The sequence below is a fragment of the Delphinus delphis genome, chromosome 2, assembly GCF_949987515.2.
Source record: "Delphinus delphis chromosome 2, mDelDel1.2, whole genome shotgun sequence".
NCBI classification, from domain to species: domain Eukaryota; kingdom Metazoa; phylum Chordata; class Mammalia; order Artiodactyla; family Delphinidae; genus Delphinus; species Delphinus delphis.
In genome coordinates, this window is record NC_082684.1 from 103196988 (window position 1) to 103204746 (window position 7759).

General features: G+C 35.9%; 1 pseudogene; it reads left to right on the forward strand.

Moving 5' to 3' along the window:
- Positions 1-5554: 5554 nt before the first annotated feature.
- Positions 5555-7345, forward strand: LOC132419711 (zinc finger protein 639-like; annotated as a pseudogene).
- The last annotated feature ends 414 nt before the right edge of the window (positions 7346-7759 follow it).

Sequence of the window (7759 nt, forward strand, 5' to 3'; positions counted from 1 at the left end):
AGAGAAAAACAAATACAGTGTGCTAACACATATTTATGGAATCTAAAAAAAAATGGTTATGAAGAACATAGTGGCAGGACAGGAATAAAAATGCAGATGTAGAGAATGGACTTGAGGACACGGGGAGGGGGAAGGGTAAGCTGGGACGAAGTGAGAGAGTGGCATGGACTTATATATACTACCAAATATAAAATAGATAGCTAGTGGGAAGTAGCCATATAGCACAGGGAGATCAGCTCAGTGCTTTGTGACCACCTAGAGGGGTGGGATAGGCAGGGTGGGAGGGAGATGCAAGAGGGAAGAGATAGGGGGATATATGTATATGTATAACTGATTCACTTTGTTATAAAGCAGAAACCAATGCACCATTGTAAAGCAATTATACTCTAATAAAGATGTTAAAATAAAATAAAATAAACGTGAAAAGACTTCAAGAAACACAATTACCTAATCTTATAGAGATTTAGGTTAATAAAACACTTTTACATATTCCTAGGAAGATATATTTACACATTGCTACATAGGTAAAATTATGGATTTATTTTCATAAACATTTAGTGCATATCTTATCTTCAAAGAGGCAGAAATAGAGAAATTGGCATGTGACACTTCTATAATTACATACAGATACTGACATGCTTGCACATTCTTAGTGATGACATTCTATGCATATACAAATACAAATGTATTTACAATTATAGACCTAGTACAAATAAATTTACATTTTCTTGCATGACTATATATACAGATACATTTTACTAATATTAAACAAGCTCCAGATCCAGACACACACACAAAAATATATATCTTACATAGTGTCTAATATATGTATTTACACATAATCCCATACAGATACATAAGGGATCTCAGCTTACATAATCCTATATCGATAGTGACACACAGAAATTTTCATGGTTCCATGTAGGAACAGAAGCTAGTACCCTAAATAACACCATACAGAGATAGATTATTCTAAACATATAAAGTTATAGATACTAACTGATATACATAATCTTTAAAGACATATTTATGTATTCTAAACAGATGAAATTACTGATACAGCAATATTTTGTAATACTAAGCAGATACCCATACATTTATGGAACGCTATATAGAGACTATTTATGTATTAGCATTCTATAGGTGAAGCTACATAATTTGGGATAGCTATCATTGCATAATCTGATATGGAATCAGTGAAAGAAATATTTGGATCATCCTCTACAGACATGGGTATATTTACATAATCTTAACAAAATGTCCTTTTGCATAATTCATTTTGTAAATAATACATTTGCATAATCCCTTATGAAGATACAGATATATTTGCATAATCCATTACAGGAGTAGACTCATGTATAAATGTCCATATATTCCTGTACAGATAGATGTATATTTGTTTACACAAGTCCATAGAAGAATTTCTACACAGATATATATATAAACTACTAGATAGTAAAACTATACAGAGATTCATTTTCATAATTGTATAATGTAAAGCACAGATACATTAATATGTGTATTTGCATATATGTATTCATACACACATTAGATTTATATAGTTATATAATTAAGCATGATCTGAAACAGATGTGGAATAAAAATCTTATTCTGGTACAGCTAAAAAATCCAATGAATAATCCTATACAGTCACACAATCTATATTCATAATCCTATGGAGCTATAGATATATAAAATCCTGTATATAATTGTGTAGAAAATAGATTGTAATCTCCTCCAGATCCAGATCTGAATCCAGATTTATGCCCTTAATTCTATCCATATACATGTCCACAACCTCATACAGATGTCCATCTTTTAACTTCATTCCCATCTACAACCATGACCACAACTACAAACCTACCCTTAGCTCCTCCCCAACTTTATATGTCAACCCAATCTCAAGTCCATCCACACACCTGTGTACATATACACCCAATTATACCCATAATCTGATCATTCAACATTCCTCCTGTTTAAATCGACATCTTCATAATCTTACATACATAGACATCCGTATAACTAGTCATCTATGTACATAAATACATGTATATTCTATCATATGTGTATGTTTTTCCCTTCCTTAAACACACACACACACACACACACACACACACACACTTTATTCTGGATACAAACACATACAGATACTTAGTCTTATATATACTTGATTTACTATAACAGTACTTCAGCTTATTTATTTGCTTAATCATGTATATATTTCTATACATAAATATAATTCCATTCCCATACACAAACACACATACAGTTTTTTGTTTGGAAGGAGTTATTGTATGTTTTGCAATAATGGAATCATATTGTATGTTTTCCTGCTTCCTTTCTCTACCTAAAAAGACTTTGTGGATAGCTTTTCAAATCCACTGGTATGCAGCTCATTCATTCATTTGATGGGCAGTACGTTTCTTTCTCATTTTTGCCACAACTAACAATGGCGTAATAAATAGCTATGTGTATGGATTCTTATGGACTGTGGCTTTTGTTTCTAAAAGAAAAATTTCCCAGGAGTGAATTTCTAGGTCAAAAGCTATACATTCTTTCAATAGGTGTTGTCAGATTGCTTTCCAAAAAAAGATTAACAATCTACCTTGCCACCAGCAATGCATATGGGTACCTTTTCCCTAGATTTCTACCTGTAACAGTTATAGATCTTTTAATTCATTTTCGCTAGTCTGTGAGTATTAAGTGCTATTTCATTGTTAATTCAATTTTATTTCCCTGACAATTTGAGCAACTTTTCTTATTTTCTGGGTCATTTGGAGTTGTTGTACTATGAATTATCATTGTACATACTTTGTTCACTTTCCCTTTGGATTATTCCACACTTTCTTCTCGATTTGCAGGAGTACTTTTTACATTTTAAGTAGTAATTTTACATCTATCATATGGATTTCAATTACATTAGCCAGATCTATCATTTATTTGTTGACGGATACACAGTATCTTTTGCTTCTGAAATCACAATCTATATGTATTTTTAATGAAAGGATTCAATCTGTTCATATTTATTGCCATTATTGAGCTGTTTGATCTTATTCCTTCCATTTTCTTTTGTGTTTGTTACTCATTTTACCTAAGTATATTTCTTTTCTTTTACTTGTATTTGTGGGTTTGATCAAATAAACTATGGATTCTGTAATTTTTACCTTTTTAATTGGAATGTGTACTGTATTTTCCATTACATTTTTGTTTACTTTTTCTTTCCCAGCCTTTCATAATCATATGTACATGACTCTATTATTAAAACTGAAGTTTTAAACTTTTTAGAAATGATGGCACTGTATTTGTGGGTTATGGACAAAATGATATTCATAGATTGTGACATGCTTAATATTTTTATTTTTTACATCTTTATTGGAGTATAATTGCTTTACAATGGTGTGTTAGTTTCCATGCTTAATATTTATTGAGCATCTACTATATGCCAGAGATTTGTGAGGTACTGGGGAGACTTGAGTGTACAAGGGAGGTAAAAGTCCTGTCCATGCTACTGTTCCCAACTGAACGAATGGTGGTGCCACTCTCTGAGAGGTAGGATACCAGGGAAGCTCATCAGCTTATAAATGATATTGAAGCATGGAGATGAATATTGGTAATAATAGCTAATATTTATAGTGACTGAACTATATTCCATTGTTCTAGATTTCTTAAAATGTATTAACTCAATTCTTCACAACTGTTCTCTGAAATAGATACCGTTACTATTTCTTCAGAAACTCAAGGCACAGAAAAATTTGTTTCCCTCACTTTATACAAATACTATATCACAAAGCTATTAAGTGACAGAATTGGGATTAGGTTCTAAGCACATTAGATCCAGCTCCCACACCCAGAACCATTGTTCACTCAGACCCTCTGGATGAGATCACCTAGAGAGTTCAGGAAGATAAAGAAAATAGGTCTGCATTAGAACTCTGAGACACAGCAACATTCAGAGTTGGAAAGGGGTGGAGAAACCAGCTACGGAGATTGAAAAACAAAGTGTTGAGCTGAAAAAATCAGGAGACTAGTATCCGGGAAAGTAAGTGAAGTAAATGGTTCAAGAAGGAGTTGAGACATGGTCAGACATTAATATAATATAAGCAAACAAAACCCCTAGTAAACTTGATCCAAAAAACCCAAAGTTTTAAAAAGAAACAAAATAAACAATTTCTGGTAAATATGATATTTTAAAGCTAGAGAAAGCAGACAAATGCAGCATTAAGAATAAAGATGACCATGTATCTACAGATACAAAGGATATTTAAATATTACATGAGAATATTATGCTCAAACTTATGAAATACATTTGAAAATACAGATAAATAGAATTACTTCTCAGGAGTAGATTAATTACCAAAATCACCTCAGGAAGAAGTGGAAAACTTAGACCCAAAATCGTACCAAAAAATTGAGAAGCTATTAAAATATCTACTTTTGAAAAGTTACTAAAAGATCTATTCAGATCATTTTATAGAAGAATTTACCAGGTCTTCACGGAAGAGAAAATTCCATTCAAATTTTCTTTTTTTACTTTCTGGCCTCACCGGATGGCACGTGGGATCTTAACTCCCCAACCAGGGATCGAACCCGTGCCCTCTGCGTTGGAAGCTGAGAGTCTTAACCACTGGACCACCAGGGAAATCCAAAAACTCTATTTTTAAGGAGTTGTTCCAGAGCACGGAGAAACACAAAACTTCCCAATTCACCATAAGAAATCAGCCTGACCAGATATGCAAAACACAAGAAGACAGAACCAAAAAGTAAAAATAAAAAATAAATGTATAAACATGCATCACTTTTGAAAATAAACACAAGTATCACAACTAAAGTATAAATTAGTAATTGAACCCAGTCAATTATTAAAACGAATACTACTTCACAGTCAAGCGTGGTTGATCCCCAAAAGGCAAAGTGTTTCAACCTCTGGAAACATATTGATGGTATTCACTACACTAACAGATTAAAGGAAGAAAATCATCCCTCCATCTCAAAAGATGAAGAAAAATATTTGAACCAGTTCCTGATTAGAGAAAAAAATGCTTACCAAAAAAATCACCTTAGTAAACTAAACATAGAGGAAAACTTCAACGGCCTAATACTGCAGGTTGCAATATCGCGGAAAAGTTGTTTTAGCTATAAGCATTAGAAATCTCCAGACCGACGGCCGTAAAAAAGGAAGAAGTCTTAGGTAAAGTGCCACCAGGGATAGTTAATTAAGTAGCTCAAAATCATCATCAAAGACACAATGTGCCCGAGTGCGGCCGCCGAGCCTGGGCCGGGGACCTGGCAGGCAGGGCGTAGTGCGCGCGCGGGCAAAGAGTGGGGCTGGCCCGGAGGAGCGCCCCGGAGCGTGAGGGCCAGAGCGGCGCCCGGGGGTGGGGCTGCGCGGTCCCCACCCCTGCTCAGGTGTCTGGTCCGGCGCCTCCTCGGAGCTGCGCCTGGGCTGGCCGGGCAGACCCCAAGGACTGGCATTTTTTTTTAACCATCTGTGAAAACTTCCTGTGATTCATTTTTCCTCACTCCAGTATTAAGAAATATACCAAATTAAAAAGGTATGAATGAATATCCTAAAAAAAGGAAAAGGAAGATTTTACACCCTTCTCGTTATTCAGATTCCTCTGGAATAAGCAGAACTGCAGATGGATTCCATGGAATTTTTTCTGATCATTGTTACAGTGTTTGTTCTATGAGACAACCAGACAAAATATTTTGACAACAAAGTCTAATCATGAAAAAAACGACAAAGTTCATTAGTGGGACATCCTGCAAAATACCCTACCAGTCCCCTCAAAATCGTCATGGTCGTCGAAAACAAGGGAAGTCTGAGAAACTGCTACAGCTAACAGTAGCCTAGAGACATGACAACTAAATGATGATGATTCTGATACAGAGACATCAAAAGACTTACCAAAATTTACAGATGGAATCAAGGCCACAAACAGAAATCAAAACTACCTGGTTCCAGGTCCTGTACTTAGAATTCTAGACCAATACTGCCTTTTCTACAGAAAAATGTGCTGATACTGAAATTTGTGATGAAGAGTGTGGCTCTCCTGAATCAATCAACCAGCAAACTCAAGAGGAGAGCCCTATAGAAGTTCACACTGCTGAAGATGTTCCAGTTGCTGCTGAAGTGCATGCAGTTTCTGAAGATTATGATATAGAGACAGAAAACAATTCCTCTGAGAGTCTCCAAGACCAAACTGATGAAGAGCCACCAGCTAAACTTTGCAAAATTCTTGACAAGAGCGAAGCTTTGAATGTGACTGCCCAGCAGAAATGGCGTTTACTGAGAGCTAATAGCAGTGGCCTCTATCAATGTGAACTTTGTGAGTTCACCAGCAAATATTTTTCTGATTTAAAGCAGCATATGATCTTGAAGCATAAGTGTAGTGATTCAAATGTGTGTCGGGGGCTTCCCTGGTGGCGCAGTGGTTGAGAGTCCGCCAGCCGATGCAGGGGACGCGGGTTCGTGCCCCGGTCCGGGAAGATCCCACATGCCGTGGAGCGGCTGGGCCCGTGAGCCATGGCCACTGAGCCTGCGCGTCTGGAGCCTGTGCTCCGCAACGGGAGAGGCCACAACAGTGAGAGGCCCGCATACCGCAAAAAAAAAAAAAAAAAAATTGTGTGTCGAGCATGCAAAGAGTTTCTCTACCAATATGCTTCCGATCGAACATCCAAACTGCATGAAGAGGACCCCTACATTTGTAAATGCTGTGACTATAAAACAGTAATTTTTGAGAACCTCAGCCAGCACACTGCAGACACCCATTTTAGTGATCACCTTTACTGGTGTCAGCAGTGTGATGTACAGTTCTCCTCAAGCAGTGAACTCTACCTACATTTCCAGGAGCACAGCTGTGATGAACAGTACTTGTGTCAGTTCTGTGAACATGAAATGAATGATCCAGAAGACTTGCATAGCCATGCATGTAAATTAATAGTTAAGTGATAAGTATAACAATGGAGAACATGGACAGTACAGCCTCTTAAGCAAAATTACATTTGACAAATGTAAAAACTTCTTTGTATGTCAAGTATGTGGGTTTCAGAACAGACTTCATACAAATGTTAACAGGCCTGTTGCTATTGCACATACTAAAATTTTTGCTCATGTCTGTGATGACTGTGGGAAAGGCTTTGCAAGCATGCTAGAATATTGCAAACATTTCAATTCACACTTATCTGAAGGGATTTATTTATGTCAATATCGTGAATATTCAACAGGACAGATTGAAGATCTTAAAATTCAGCTGATTTACCTCATAAATGTAGTGACTGCTTAATGAGGTTTGGAAATGAAAGGGAATTAATAAGTCACCTTCCAGTCCATGAGACAACTTGATTGTTCTCTTTAACTTCCATAATGATGTAAAATAATAAATTTGACTTTTTTGCAGATGTTAAAATGGATGATTTTAAACACAACTTATGAGAACTGTCTTTAACAAGATTTTTTTAATTGCCAATTTTCTTGGCATTGCTACCTTTTTCAGTATATAATTGTATCCAAAATGTGGTATTTTCAATGTATTGTAGTTGGTAGTTTTAACCACTTTTGGGCTAGTATCGTGTTTCTTGCATATGCTCTGATTTCATAAATTGATAAGAAACAGATCTACTAAAAAAGATACGATGTCCCTCCATATTTCTCTCTGTTCATGGTATTGGCATTCTCCTTGCTACCTTGCCTCACAGACATTATTCTGCAAAAATAGCAATGTGCCCTAGAGGAAGGACTATTTTCTCCCCCTGTCTA